This window comes from Dermochelys coriacea, chromosome 1 (genome assembly GCF_009764565.3).
Source record: "Dermochelys coriacea isolate rDerCor1 chromosome 1, rDerCor1.pri.v4, whole genome shotgun sequence".
In the NCBI taxonomy this organism is placed as follows: domain Eukaryota; kingdom Metazoa; phylum Chordata; order Testudines; family Dermochelyidae; genus Dermochelys; species Dermochelys coriacea.
The window spans coordinates 326,417,627-326,433,113 of record NC_050068.2 but is presented as its reverse complement, the minus strand read 5'-3'; the positions used below and the strand labels follow the sequence as shown (position 1 = coordinate 326,433,113).

The 15,487-nt window shown below is 44.5% G+C and overlaps 1 long non-coding RNA gene across 1 annotated transcript in view; it reads right to left on the bottom strand.

Annotated features, from left to right (window-relative positions):
- Positions 1–15,487, bottom strand: part of LOC122456615 — a 94,019-nt gene that overhangs the window by 23,387 nt on the left and 55,145 nt on the right. Inside the window, exon 2 of the long non-coding RNA XR_006275602.1 lies at positions 8,151–8,424. This is a non-coding gene — a long non-coding RNA (uncharacterized LOC122456615). The remainder of the gene's footprint in view (positions 1–8,150; positions 8,425–15,487) is intronic.

Here is a 15,487-nt window from a genome sequence, read left to right as displayed (position 1 = left end):
GTCACCAGGAAAAGGCAGGTCTATGTAATCGGGGACTCTTTATTGAGAAGAATAGACAGGCCTGTAACTAGAGCTGATCCAGAGAATAGAAGGGTGTGCTGTCTTCCAGGTGCTAAGATACAGGATGTAGACCTGAGGTTGAAAAGGATCCTAAAGGGAGCGGGAAAGAATCCCCTAATTATCCTTCATGTGGGAACAAATGATACGGCTAGATTCTTGCTAGAAAGTATTAAGGGAAATTATGCTAGGCTGGGGAAGACGCTTAAGGAAATCGAGGCTCAGGTGATCTTTAGTGGGATTCTGCCTGTTCCTAGAGAAGAGCAACAAAGGTGTGACAAGATTATGACTGTCAACAGATGGCTTAGGCAGTGGTGCTATAAGGAGGGCTTTGGGATGTATGGCCACTGGGAGGCATTCACAGACAGAGGACAGTTCTCTCGGGATGGACTTCATCTGAGTAGGGAAGGAAATAGACTTCTAGGATCGAGATTGGCACAACTGATAAAGAGAGCTTTAAACTAGGAATTTGGGGGAGATGGTTGGGAAATGTCCAGGTAATCTCCATGCCAGATTTTAGCATTGAGAGGGAAGAAGATGAAGTAAGAAAGGATATAGCCGTGGGTAGGAGAATGTATATAAGGAGCGAGGGCAGTGTGGATACCCCAGTCTAATAGGTTATACTGGCTGTAGAATGACTGTGCCTAATAGGGTACAAAATGTGAGCGAGGCCAAACAGCAAAAATTAAGATGTTTGTACACCAATATGAGGAGCCTAGGTAACAAAATGGAGGAACTAGAGCTACTGGTGCAGGAAGTGAAACCAGATGTTATAGGGATAACAGAAACATGGTGGAATAGTAGTCATGACTGGACTACAGGTATTGAAAGGTATGTGCTGTTTAGGAAAGACAGAAATAAAGGTAAAGGTGGTGGAGTAGCATTGTATATCAATGATGAGGTAGAATGTAAAGAAATAAGAAGTGATGCGATGGATAAGACAGAGTCTGTCGGGGCAAAAATTACATTGGGGAAGATAACTAGTAAAGCCTCCCCTGGGATAGTGCTTGGGGTGTGCTATAGACCGCCGGGATCTAATTTGGATATGGATAGAGCCCTTTTTATTATATTAATTACGTTATTAATAAAGTAAATACTAATGGAAATTGTGTGATCATGGGAGACTTTAACTTCCCAGATATAGACTGGAGGACCAGTGCTAGTAATAATAATAGGGCTCAGATTTTCCTACATGCGATAGTTGATAGATTCCTTCATCAAGTAGTTGCTGAACCAACTAGAGGGGATGCCATTTTCGATTTAATTTTGGTGAGTAGCGAGGACCTCATAGAAGAAATGATTGTAGGGGATAATCTTGGCTCAAGTGATCATAGAATCATAGAATCATAGAATATCAGGGTTGGAAGGGACCCCAGAAGGTCATCTAGTCCAACCCCCTGCTCAAAGCAGGACCAAGTCCCAGTTAAATCATCCCAGCCAGGGCTTTGTCAAGCCTGACCTTAAAAACCTCTAAGGAAGGAGATTCTACCACCTCCCTAGGTAACGCATTCCAGTGTTTCACCACCCTCTTAGTGAAAAAGTTTTTCCTAATATCCAATCTAAACCTCCCCCATTGCAACTTGAGACCATTACTCCTCGTTCTGTCATCTGCTACCATTGAGAACAGTCTAGAGCCATCCTCTTTGAAACCCCCTTTCAGGTAGTTGAAAGCAGCTATCAAATCCCCCCTCATTCTTCTCTTCTGCAGACTAAACAATCCCAGCTCCCTCAGCCTCTCCTCATAAGTCATGTGCTCTAGACCCCTAATCATTTTTGTTGCCCTTCGTTGTACTCTTTCCAATTTATCCACATCCTTCCTGTAGTGTGGGGCCCAAAACTGGACACAGTACTCCAGATGAGGCCTCACCAGTGTCGAATAGAGGGGAACGATCACGTCCCTCGATCTGCTCGCTATGCCCCTACTTATACATCCCAAAATGCCATTGGCCTTCTTGGCAACAAGGGCACACTGCTGACTCATATCCAGCTTCTCGTCCACTGTCACCCCTAGGTCCTTTTCCGCAGAACTGCTGCCGAGCCATTCGGTCCCTAGTCTGTAGCGGTGCATTGGATTCTTCCATCCTAAGTGCAGGACCCTGCACTTATCCTTATTGAACCTCATTAGATTTCTTTTGGCCCAATCTTCCAATTTGTCTAGGTCCTTCTGTATCCTATCCCTCCCCTCCAGCGTATCTACCACTCCTCCCAGTTTAGTATCATCCGCAAATTTGCTGAGAGTGCAATCCACACCATCCTCCAGATCATTTATGAAGATATTGAACAAAACGGGCCCCAGGACCGACCCCTGGGGCACTCCACTTGACACCGGCTGCCAACTAGACATGGAGCCATTGATCACTACCCGTTGAGCCCGACAATCTAGCCAGCTTTCTACCCACCTTATAGTGCATTCATCCAGCCCATACTTCCTTAACTTGCTGACAAGAATGCTGTGGGAGACCGTGTCAAAAGCTTTGCTAAAGTCAAGAAACAATACATCCACTGCTTTCCCTTCATCCACAGAACCAGTAATCTCATCATAAAAGGCGATTAGATTAGTCAGGCATGACCTTCCCTTGGTGAATCCATGCTGACTGTTCCTGATCACTTTCCTCTCCTCTAAGTGCTTCAGGATTGATTCTTTGAGGACCTGCTCCATGATTTTTCCAGGGACTGAGGTGAGGCTGACCGGCCTGTAGTTCCCAGGATCCTCCTTCTTCCCTTTTTTAAAGATGGGCACTACATTAGCCTTTTTCCAGTCATCCGGGACTTCCCCCGTTCGCCACGAGTTTTCAAAGATAATGGCCAAGGGCTCTGCAATCACAGCCGCCAATTCCTTGAGCTATGAGTTCATGAGCTAATTCAGTTCAAACTAAATGGAAGGATTAACAAAAATAAATCTGCCACTAGGGTTTTTGATTTCAAAAGGGCTGACTTTCAAAAATTAAGGAAATTAGTTAGGGAAATGGATTGGACTGAAGAATTTATGGATCTAAAGGTAGAGGAGGCCTGGGATTACTTTAAATCAAAGCTGCAGAAGCTATCGGAAGCCTGTATCCCAAGAAAGGGGAAAAAATTCATAGGAAGGAGTTGTAGACCAAGCTGGATGAGCAAGCATCTTAGAGAGGTGATTAAGAAGAAGCAGAAAGCATACAGGGAGTGGAAGATGGGAGGGATCAGCAAGGTAAGCTACCTTATTGAGGTCAGAACATGTAGGGATAAGTGAGACAGGCTAAAAGTCGAGTAGAGTTGGACATTGCAAAGGGAATTAAAACCAATAGTAAAAGGTTCTATAGCCATATAAATAAGAAGAAAACTAAGAAAGAAGAAGTGGGGCCGCTAAACACTGAGGATGGAGTGGAGGTTAAAGATAATCTAGGCATGGCCCAATATCTAAACAAATACTTTGCCTCAGTCTTTAATAAGGCTAAAGAGGATCTTGGGGATAATGGTAGCATGACAAATGGGAATGAGGATACGGAGGTAGATATTACCATATCTGAGGTAGAAGCGAAGCAAACAGCTTAATGGGACTAAATCGGGGGGGCCCAGATAATCTTCGTCCAAGAATATTAAAGGAATTGGCACCTGAAATTGCAAGCCCATTAGCAAGAATTTTTAATGAATCTGTAAACTCAGGAGTTGTACCGAATGATTGGAGAATTGCTAATATAGTTCCTATTTTTAAGAAAGGAAAAAAACGTGATCCGGGTAACTACAGGCCAGTTAGTTTGACATCTGTAGTATGCAAGGTCCTGGAAAAAATTTTGAAGGAGAAATTAGTTAAGGACATTGAAGTCAATGGTAAATGGGACAAAATACAACATGGTTTTACAAAAGGTAGATCGTGCCAAACCAACCTGATCTCCTTCTTTGACAAGGTAACAGATTTTTTAGCCAAAGGAAATGCAGTGGATCTAATTTACCTAGATTTCAGTAAGGCGTTTGATACTATGCCACATGGGGAATTATTAGTTAAATTGGAGAAGATGGGGATCAATATGAACATCAAAAGGTGGATAAGGAATTGGTTAAAGGGGAGACTACAACGGGTCCTACTGAAAGGCGAACTGTCAGGCTGGAGGGAGGTTACCAGTGGAGTCCCTCAGGGATCAGTTTTGGGACCAATCTTATTTAATCTTTTTATTACTGACCTCGGCACAAAAAGTGGGAGTGTGCTAACAAAGTTTGCGGATGATACAAAGCTGGGAGGTATTGCCAATTCGGAGAAGGATCGGGATATTATACAGGAGGATCTGGATGACCTTGTAATCTGGAGTAATAGTAATAGGATGAAATTTAATAGTGAGAAGTGTAAGGTTATGCATTTAGGGATTAATAACAAGAATTTTAGTTATAAGCTGGGGACACATCAATTAGAAGTAACTGAAGAAGAGAAAGACCTTGGAGTATTGGTTGATCATAGGATGACTATAAGCTGCCAATGTGATATGGCTGTGAAAAAAGCTAATGCGGTTTTGGGATGCATCAGGAGAGGTATTTCCAGTAGGGATAAGGAGGTTTTAGTACCGTTATACAAGGCACTGGTGAGACCTCACCTGGAATACTGTGTGCAGTTCTGGTCTCCCATGTTTAAAAAGAATGAATTCAAACTGGAGCAGGTACAGAGAAGGGCTACTAGGATGATCCGAGGAATGGAAAACTTGTCTTATGAAAGGAGACTTAAGGAGCTTGGCTTGTTTAGCCTAACTAAAAGAAGGTTGAGGGGAGATATGATTGCTCTCTATAAATACATCAGAGGGATAAATACAGAAGAGGGAGAGGAATTATTTAAGCTCAGCACCAATGTGGACACAAGAACAAATGGGTATAAACTGGCCACCAGGAAGTTTAGACTTGAAATTAGATGAAGGTTTCTAACCATCAGAGGAGTGAAGTTTTGGAATAGCCTTCCAAGGGAAGCAGTGGGGGCAAAAGATCTATTTGGCTTTAAGATTCTACTCGATTAGTTTATGGAGGAGATGGTATGATGGGATAATGTGATTTTGGTAAGTAATTGATCTTTAAATATTCAGGGTAAATAGGCCGAATCCCCTGAGATGGGATATTAGATGGATGGGATCTGAGTTACCCAGGAAAGAATTTTCTGTAGTATCTGGCTGGTGAATCTTGCCCATATGCTCAGGGTTTAGCTGATTGACATATTTGGGGTTGGGAAGGAATTTTCCTCCAGGGCAGATTGGAAGAGGCCCTGGAGGTTTTTCACCTATCTCTGTAGCATGGGGCACGGGTCACTTGAGGGAGGATTCTCTGCTCCTTGAAGTCTTTAAATCACGATTTGAGGACTTCAATAGCTCAGACATGGGTGAGGTTTTTCATAGGAGTGGGTGGGTGAGATTCTGTGGCCTGCGTTGTGCAGGAGGTCGGACTAGATGATCAGAATGGTCCCTTCTGACCTTAGTATCTACGAATCTATGAATCTATGAGAGTGATCACTTAAGATGAGCTATGGGCGGGGGGAGGGAGAAAACCTTTTGTATTGATGATCAAGGTGGGCCATTTCCAGCAGTTGACAAGAATGTTTGAGGAACAGTGGGGGGTGGTGTGGGCGGTGAAACAACATGGGGAAATAGTTTTACTTTGTGTAATGACCCATCCACTCCCAGTCTCTATTCAAGCCTAAGTTAATTGTATCCAGTTTGCAAATTAATTCCAATTCAGCAGTCTCTCGTTGGAGTCTGTTTTTTGAAGTTTCTTTGTTGAAGAATAGCCACTCTTAGGTCTGTAATCAAGTGACCAGAGAGATTGAAGTGTTCTCCGACTGGTGTTTGAATGTTATAATTCTTGACGTCTGATTTGTGTCCATTTAATCTTTTACGTAGAGACTGTCCAGTTTGACAAATGTACACGGCAGAGGGGCATTTCTGGCACATGATGGCATATATCACATTGGTAGATGCGCAGGTGTACGAGCCTCTGACAGTGTCTGATGTGATTAGGCTGTCAGGAACAGTATCCGCGATAACGTCACGGCTAACCTGGTGGCTGAACTTTGTAACTTTGTCCTCACCCATAACTATTTCACATTGGAGACAATGTATACCTTCAAATCAGCGGCACTGCGACGGGTGCTCGCATGGCCCCACAGTATGCCAACATTTTTATGGCTGACTTAGAACAACGCTTCCTCGGCTCTCGTCCCCTAATGCCCATACTCTACTTGCGCTACATAGATGACATCTTCATCATCTGGACCTATGGAAAAGAAGCTCTTGAGGAATTCCACCATGATTTCAACAATTTCCATCCCACCATCAATCTCAGCCTGGACCAGTCCACACAAGAGATCCACTTCCTGGACACTACCGTGCTAATAAGCAATGGTCACATAAACACCACCCTATACGAGAAACCTACTGACTGCTATTCCTATCTACATGCCTCCAGCTTTCACCCAGATGACACCACACGATCCATTGTCTACAGCCAAGCTCTACGATACAACCGCATTTGCTTCAACCCCTCAGACAGAGACAAACACCTACAAGATCTCTATCAAGCATTCTTACAACTACAATACGCACCTGCTGAAGTGAAGAAACAGATTGACAGAGCCAGAAGAGTACCCAGAAGTCACCTACTACAGGACTGGCCCAACAAAGAAAATAACAGAATACCACTAGCCATCACCTTCAGCCCCCAACTAAAACCTCTCCAATGCATCATCAAGGATCTACAACCTATCCTGAAGGATGCCCATCCATCTCACAGATCTTGGGAGACAGGCAAGTTCTTGCTTACAGACAGCCCCCCAATCTGAAGCAAATACTCACCAGCAACCACACACCACACAACAGAACCGCTATCCCAGGAATCTATCCTTGCAACAAAGCCCGTTGCCAACTGTGTCCACATATCTATTCAGGGGACACCATTATAGAGCCTAATCAAATCAGCCACACTATCAGAGGTCATTCACCTGCGCATCTACCAATGTGATATATGCCATCATGTGCCAGCAATGCCCCTCTGCTATCTACTTTGGTCAAACTGGACAGTCTCTATGTAAAAGAATAAATGGACACAAATCAGACGTCAACAATTATAACATTCAAAAAACCAGTCGAAGAACACTTCAATCTCTCTGGTCACTCGATTACAGATCTAAGAGTGGCTATTCTTCAACAAAAAAATTTCAAAAATAGACTCCAGCGAGAGACTGCTGAATTGCAATTAATTTGTAAACTGGATACAAGTAACTTAGACTTGAATAGAGACTGGGAATTGATGGGTCATTACACAAAGTAAAACTATTTCCCCATGTTGTTTCACCGCCCCCCTGACACCCCACTGTTCCTCAGAGATTCTTGTCAACTGCTGGAAATGGCCCACCTTGATTAAACCTACAAAAGGTCCCCGTCCCCCCCCGCTGGTAATAGCTCATCTGAAGTGATCACTCTCCTTACAGTGTATATGATAACACCCATTGTTTCATGTTCTCTGTGTATATAAATCATCTCCCCACTATATTTTCCACCAAATGCATCCGATGAAGTGAGCTGTAGCTCACGAAAGCTTATGCTCAAATAAATTTGTTAGCCTCTGAGGTGCCACAAGTACTCCTTTTCTTTTTGCAAATACAGACTAACACGGCTGCTACTCTCAAACCTCTCCAGGTATAGAAAATGTTCTAAATTACAATTTTAGATACTGTTTTTGTTTAAGTGTAGCCTTGTATATGATGATACTCTCAAGTAAGTGGGTGTCTTAACTGGAAGGACTTCTCAATGTAGGGGACGTAGCCACAATTCCTTTGTGCTCTGCTTATTCCCAGCTGGTGGATCAATCCCTTTGCACTAAAGACAGCTGGTCATAAACTTGCGCAGGCTTCAAGTTACTCTAATTTACCCTGGGTACCAGACTGATCTCTGACTGGCCCCAGAGTCTGAGGACTATGAAGATGCCAAAAGTCATATTTGCTCCTCCCCTTCTCACAAGCTGTGCTGAGCATAACTCAGAATCTCAGAATCCTATTATCATTTGTTCTACAGTAGAGCCTAGAGAGCTCAACAAATATCAGGGCCCCATCATGGTAGGCACTGTACGTGCGCACAGTAAGAGACGGTTCTTACCATGAATAGCTTATTATTATCCCCATTTTTTAGATGAGGAATTTAGTCACAGAGACATTAAATGACTTGCACCAGGGTATGCAGAAAATCTTGCAGAGCCAGAAACTGTATCCAGATCTTCTGATTCCCAGTCCAGTGCCTTAAGTGCAAGACAAAACTACTGCAGCTTTAGATGAGCAGAAGACCATAGCTTCATATTCAGCTTCTTCAGCTGCAAATTGTTTCTTCAGTAATACCAATTCTTGCCTTTTGTCCTGTATTACATGACAAACATCTAGAAAAAATAAAATCCTTTGTAAGATACCTTGTGTTTTTAAGCGGCTCTCAGCCATAGGCGCCAACTCCATGGGTGCTCCGGGGGTTAAGCACCCACTGGGAAAAAATAGGGGGTGTTCAGCACTCAGGAGTCAGAGCTTGAGTGTGGAATGTGATGAGTTCTGTGCTGCTAACACCTTCTGCCCTTGGGGCAGGGAGTTTGTTTATAAACAGAGGCAGGGTGACTAAGATAATAAAAGGCTTCTCATTAAATTAAATTAAGGATTGTTAGATGATCCTGAAAGCATTCCCAGCACTCCAGTTAAGAGAGGAAACAAAGAGTAGGAATAAATGGCCCATTTTCAGAATGGAGAAAATAGAGGTGTCCCCCAAGGGGCTTGTAGTGGTCTGGGATCAGTGCGGTTCAACATATTCATAAATGATCTGTAAAATGGGGTAAACAGTGAGGTGGCAAATTTTGCAGATGATACAAAATTATTCAAGATAGTTAAGTCCAGAACAGACTGCAAAGAGTTACAAAGGGATCTCACAAAACTAGGTGACTTGGCAACCAAATGGGAGATGAAATTCAATGTTAAATACAAAGTAATGCACATGGCAAAATGTAATCCCAACTATACATACAAAATGATGGTGCCTAAATCAAGAAAGAGTTCTTGGAGTCATTTGCAGTACTCTGGAAGCACTAAGTTTCCACAGCACTGCAAATTCATAAGATTCTTTCTCTCTGTGCCTGTATCATCCTGAACTGTGGTATGCTCATTCTCCTGCTTCAGAAGACTTAAAACTTATCTCCAATCATCAATGGGACAGACACAACTGAATAATGTAGCTGTCCTTAACGTGCATCAAAACAATTCCAGGGAACCTAGATGTAAATAAGATTACTGACAGTTTCATCCAGAAAGATACAGTCAGACATATTTCAGAATAGCAGCCGTGTTAGTCTGTATTCGCAAAAAGAAAAGGAGTACTTGTGGCACCTTAGAGACTAACAAATTTATTTGAGCATAAGCTTTTGTAGGCTACAGCTCACTTCATCGGATGCATTCAGTGGAAAATACAGGGGGAGATTTATATATATAGAGAACATGAAACAATGGGTGTTACCATACACACTGTAAAGAGAATGATCAGGGAAGATGAGCTATTACCAGCGGGGGAGGGGTGGGGGGGACCTTTTGTAGTGATAATCAAGGTGGGCCATTTCCAGCTGTTGACAAGAACGACTGAGGAACCTGGGGAGGGGGGAGGGAATAAACATGGGGAAATAGTTTTACTTTGTGTAATGACCCATCCACTCCCAGTCTTTATTCAAGCCTAAGTTACTTGTATCCAGTTTACAAATTAATTCCAATTCAGCAGTTTCTCATTGGAGTCTCATTTTGAAGTTTTTTGTTGAATTGCCACTTTTAGGTCTGTAATCGAGTGACCAAAGAGACTGAAGTGTTCTCCGACTGGTTTTTTGAATGTTATAATTCTTGACGTCTGATTTGTGTCCATTTATTCTTTTATGTAGAGACTGTCCAGTTTGGCCAATGTACATGGCAGAGGGACATTGCTGCACATGTGGCATATATCACATTGGTAGATGTGCAGGTGAATGAGCCCGATAGTGTGGCTGATGTGATTAGGCCCGATGATGGCGTCCCATGAATAGATATGTGGACACAGTTTGCAACGGGCTTTGTTGCAAGGATAGTTTCCTGGGTTAGTGGTTCTGTTGTGTGGTGTGTGGTTGCTGGTGAGTATTTGCTTCAGGTTAGGGGTTGTCTGTAAGCAAGAACTGGCCTGTCTCCCAAGATCTGTGAGAGTGATGGGCATCCTTCAGGATGGGTTGTAGATCCTTGATGATGCATTGGAGAGGTTTTAGTTGGGGGCTGAAAGTGATGGCCAGTGGCGTTCTGTTATTTTCTTTGTTGGGCCTGTCCTGTAGTAGGTAACTTCTGGGAACTCTTCTGGCTCTGTCAATCTGTTTCTTCACTTCAGCAGGTGGGTATTGTAGTTGTAAGAACACCTGATAGAGATCTTGTAGGTGTTTGTCTCTGTCTGAGGGGTTGGAGCAAATGCAGTTGTATCATAGAGCTTGGCTTTAGACAATGGATCATGTGATGTGGTCTGGATGAAAGCGGGAGGCATGTAGGTAGGCATAGCGGTTAGTAGGTTTCCGGTATAGGGTGGTGGTTATGTGACCGTCGCTTATTAGCACCGTAGTGTCCAGGAAGTGGATCTCTTGTGTGGACTGGTCCAGGCTGAGGTTGATGGTTGGATGGAAATTGTTGAAATCATGGTGGAATTCCTCAAGAGCTTCTTTTCCATGGGTCCAGATGATGAAGATGTCATCAATGTAGTGCAAGTAGAGTAGGGGCATTAGGGGACGAGAGCTGAGGAAGCGTTGTTCTAAGTCAGCCATAAAAATGTTGGCATGCTGTGGGGCTATGAGGGTACCCGTAGCAGTGCCGCTGATTTGAAGGTATACATTGTCCCCAAATGTGAAATAGTTATGGGTGAGAACAAAGTTCAGCCACCAGGTTTGCCGTGACATTATCGGGGATACTGTTCCTGACGGCTTGTAATCCATCTTTGTATGGAATGTTAGTGTAGAGGGCTTCTACATCCATAGTGGCTAGCATGGTGTTTTCAGGAAGATCACCAATGGATTGTAGTTTCCTCAGGAAGTCAGTGGTGTCTCGAAGATAGCTGGGAGTGCTGGTAGCACAGGGCCTGAGGAGAGAGTCTACATAGCCAGACAATCCTGCTGTCAGGGTGCCAATGCCTGAGATGATGGGGCATTCAGGATTTCCAGGTTTATGGAACAAATCTGACATCATAATCAAAAAGAGTAACAAAGGAGGTGCTGTCATCATCATGAATAGGTCAGGATATGAACAAGAGGCAGCTAGGCAGCTCTCCAACACCATTTTCTACAAGCCATCACCCTCTGATCCCACTGAGGGTTACCAAAAGAAACTACAGCATTTGCTCAAGAAACTCCCTGAAAAAGCACAAGAATAAATCCACACAGACACACCCCTGGAATCCCGACCAGGGGTATTCTATCTGCTACCAAAATGAGGAGCTGAAGTGCAGGAGAGGAACTGGGACTACCTGTGCAAGGACACTGTGACTGGGATGAGAAATCTGAGGAGTGGAGACTGGGACTGGCTCTTTGAGGAGAACAGGACTGGGACAACGGGCATGGGGTGGAGAAGAGACAGGACTGGGAAAGGGACAGGTTTCAGGGGTGGGGCAGAATAGGTCATATTTAGGGGTGGGAAACGGGTAGAAGAGTCTATGCCCACTTGAGCACACTGCTCTCCAGAGCCTTGAATGGAGCCCAAGAGTTCTGATTCTCAACATTCCTGTGGTCAGTGGGCTGTCAGCAAATATCTGTGAAACCCACTGGCAAAATGTTCCATCCTCCTCTATTGCTGATACTTCATAGAGGATAATACTGCTATCAGTTGCTCCGTTCTCTCAAGTGGCAGAGGTTTGTGCAGTGTATCTAAAGCTTCCAATCCTGTTGATGAACCACGTGGGTGTCAATCATAGAATATCAGGGTTGGAAGGCACCTCAGGAGGTCATCTAGTCCAACCCCCTGCTCAAAGCAGGACCAATCCCCAATTTTTGCCCCAGATCCCTAAATGGCCCCCTCAAGGATTGAACTCACAACCCTGGGATTGACAGACCAATGCTCAAACCACTGAGCTATGATGTAGCATGATGGAATTTCTGTTTTTTCATTTTAAAAAACCTCTATGAAATTACACACAACTACATTAAAAGAATGTTATTAAGGTGGCAAAGTCAAGCACTCAAGAGTTAGGAAATAGCAGAATTAAGATTGTCTGTGCAACCTTAATGTGGCTCTCTTGTGCACATGCAAATCTTTATTTGGCCCCTTTGATCATATGCATTATGATACAGTCTTTAATTACATGACCACCCACTCTTTAAATAATTATATTATCAATGGGTGCCCAGGGCAGAGACTAGTTAATTTCTCTAATCAACATTGTTCTCTACGGTATAACAAGCCATGGTTCATTCTTCAAAATGACCACCATGTGGAAATTCTGCAGGAACCTTGGCTTATGAGTGGATCAATGCATTTTCTCCTATCAGTATTTCTGGTCCTCATCCTAATTCTCTAAGATTGTACCTCCGTTTTGGACAAAATCTGAATAGCTGTTGACAGTTTGGTAGATGGTTTTCATATGCCTGGCTGCCACACATACTTCTGCTTCCTTGAAATTCCACCTCTTCCACATATTTATTGGAATTCACCCTGCAGGGCATGAAACCCTTACAAAACAGGTGGAATTTTATGGCTGAAGGATTGTTTGCCAGCTGCTCCCGCCAGTTATTTGGCTCCCCTGACTTTTTCTCCACATTGCTCTCTCACTTTTGGTCTCACTTAGAGGCTTCACAAAAGAAATAAGGCCAACAACATAACTGGACTGATTATACACGTGTGGTATTCATACCACAAAACACATCTAAAACACATCTAGCAGTTACGATTTTGAGAAGTCAGAGGACTTAGATTGCTGCTGCTTGTGCAGGTACAACACACAATCATAATGTAATCCCAAATACTTGCGGCTTACTTATTAAACTATGCTTCCAATCCTGAGTGTTAGGCTGGAAGCAGTGGTGAGCTGGAGCCAGTTCGCACTGGTTCGCTGGAACCAGTTGTTAAATTTAGAAGCCCTTTTAGGACTGGTTGTCCTGCGAGGGACAACTGGTTCTAAAAGGGCTTCTAAATTTAACAACCGGCCAAAAGTGGCACCTTAGGATCCAACTCTGTGGGTGCTCTGGGGCTGGAGCACCCAAAGGGAAAATTTGGTGGGTGCAGAGCATCTACTGGCAGCTCCCTGCCCTGCCCTGCGCCCGGCCCCAGCTCACCTCCGCTTCGCCTCCTCCCCTGAACGCACCTCCCTGCTCTGCTTCTCTGCCCTCCCAGCCCCCCGGCTTCCCATGAATCAGCTGTTCGCGCAGGAAGCCGGAGGAGGGTACGGGGGCTGAGAAGTAAGCAGCGGCTTCGCGCTCAGGCCCAGGGAGGTGAGATAGTGCGGGGGGCGGGGGCAAGGAGGGCAGCCCTCACCGCAGCAGGTAATCCGGGGGGTCCGCAGGGGAACCTCTCCCCACCCCAGCTCACCTCCACCTCCCTGGGCCTGAGCGCGAAGCCGCCGCTTGCTTCTCAGCGCCCCACCCCCGGCTTCCTGCGCAAACAGCTGATTTGCGGGAAACCGGGGGCGGGGGGACGGAGAAGCAGAGCGGGGCGGCACGTTCAGGGGAGGAGGCGGAGGTGAGCTGGGGCGGGTGCAGTTCGGGGAGCTGCCGGTGCACCCACCAAATTTTTCCTGTGGCCTAAGGTGCCACTTTTGATGTGATCAGTGGGGGGAGCGGCTGCTACGCTATCCCACCCGTAGGAGCCAGAGGGACTTGCCGGATGCTTCCTGGGAGCTGCCCCAGGTAAGCCCAGCCGGCAGGTCCCTCTGGCTCTTCGGGGCAGGGTGGGCACTCACTATGGTGGCCCACGAGACCCTCCTGCCCGGTTCTGGGGGCAGTCAGGGGACAGGGGAGGGGGGTGGAAGGGGCAGGGGTCCCGGGGGGGCATCAAGAAACGCGGGGGATTGGATGGGGCAGGAGTCCCTGGGGGCAGGGATGGGCAACAACCCCCTCGTGGGGTGAAGAGGGAACCGGTTGTTAAGATTTTGGCAGCTCATCACTGGCTGGAAGTGTATTTTCAAGAGACAAATGGCTGGATGTGTGACATTATGATTGTTAACTTACTAAGGGAAATTGAATCAAAAGTAGTTTCGTCTTATGAATACTGCTGGGCTGACTGCTGATGCTGCTTTCTGAGTGCCTCTTAGTTCTTCCAAAGCCAGAGTCCAAATTCACAGACTGCTGAAGAGCTTCACAATCCTAGTTACGCTTGCTAAATCCCTATGATGTTTCCAGCAAATGCTTAGATTTTATCATTAATGTAAGAAAAATTCACATCTCCTCTGGACTCAGTCCATCTTATCTTAACAGTAGGCATTAATTGTAAGAGCCTAGCTGACAAGTAAAAAGAATCTTATTCCTTTCATTAGTACTGAGTCACTTTCCCTGTAAAAAGAAAAGGAGTACTTGTGGCACCTTAGAGACTAACAAATTTAATTGAGCATAAGCTTTCGTGAGCTACAGCTCACTTCATCGGATGCATTCAGTGGAAGGTCTTCTCTATGAGAGTATTTTCCACTGAAAAATTTTCCACTGCATCCGATGAAGTGAGCTGTAGCTCACAAAAGCTTATGCTCAAATTAATTTGTTGGTCTCTAAGGTGCCACAAGTACTCCTTTTCTTTTTGCGAACACAGACTTTCCCTGTGTCAATCCAAATCAGAGAGAAATATAATGAAGCTCTTTTAGATGAATAGCAAATTGATAAATGTAAAAACAACTCCTCTATTTTTCCAAAAAACGTGAAATATAACAAAGTGACAACCAACCACCTGTTAAAGATTTTCTTCACAAGACTTGAATTGAAGGAGGCTGTTGTGTGGGACATAATTCTGCTTAAGACACTGTCTCCAGTTGAGCACTTCAGTCTGAATACAACATCCTGCAACAACATATATTAGTTGGAAGGTCTTGAGTAACTTTAACTCTTCCCCTTCGTGTGTATTCACTACAACTCTTTTTCCATTACATGATCATGTACTATTATTACTGCAGAACTATTTGCTCATTGCTGCATTCTCTGTCCAAGGTATGGATGTAGAGTTGTACAGTGAATTACTGTGAGGTCCAAAGCATTCATTGCTGAAGTTTTGTGGTGTGTAGTAAATGAGGCAGGAGTCTGCTGGAAGAGAAAAACGGCTCTTGTGCTTCAGTCACTAGAATGGCATTTCTGAGACCTGGATTATTTCATTGGCCCCGTCAGAGACTTTCTGTGTGATTTTGGGCAAGTCACTTATCTTATTCTCTCTGTGCCACACTGGTAAAATGAAGATAATCATACTTCCTGACCTCACAGCGATGTTGCAAGGAAAAAAACTATTGATTAA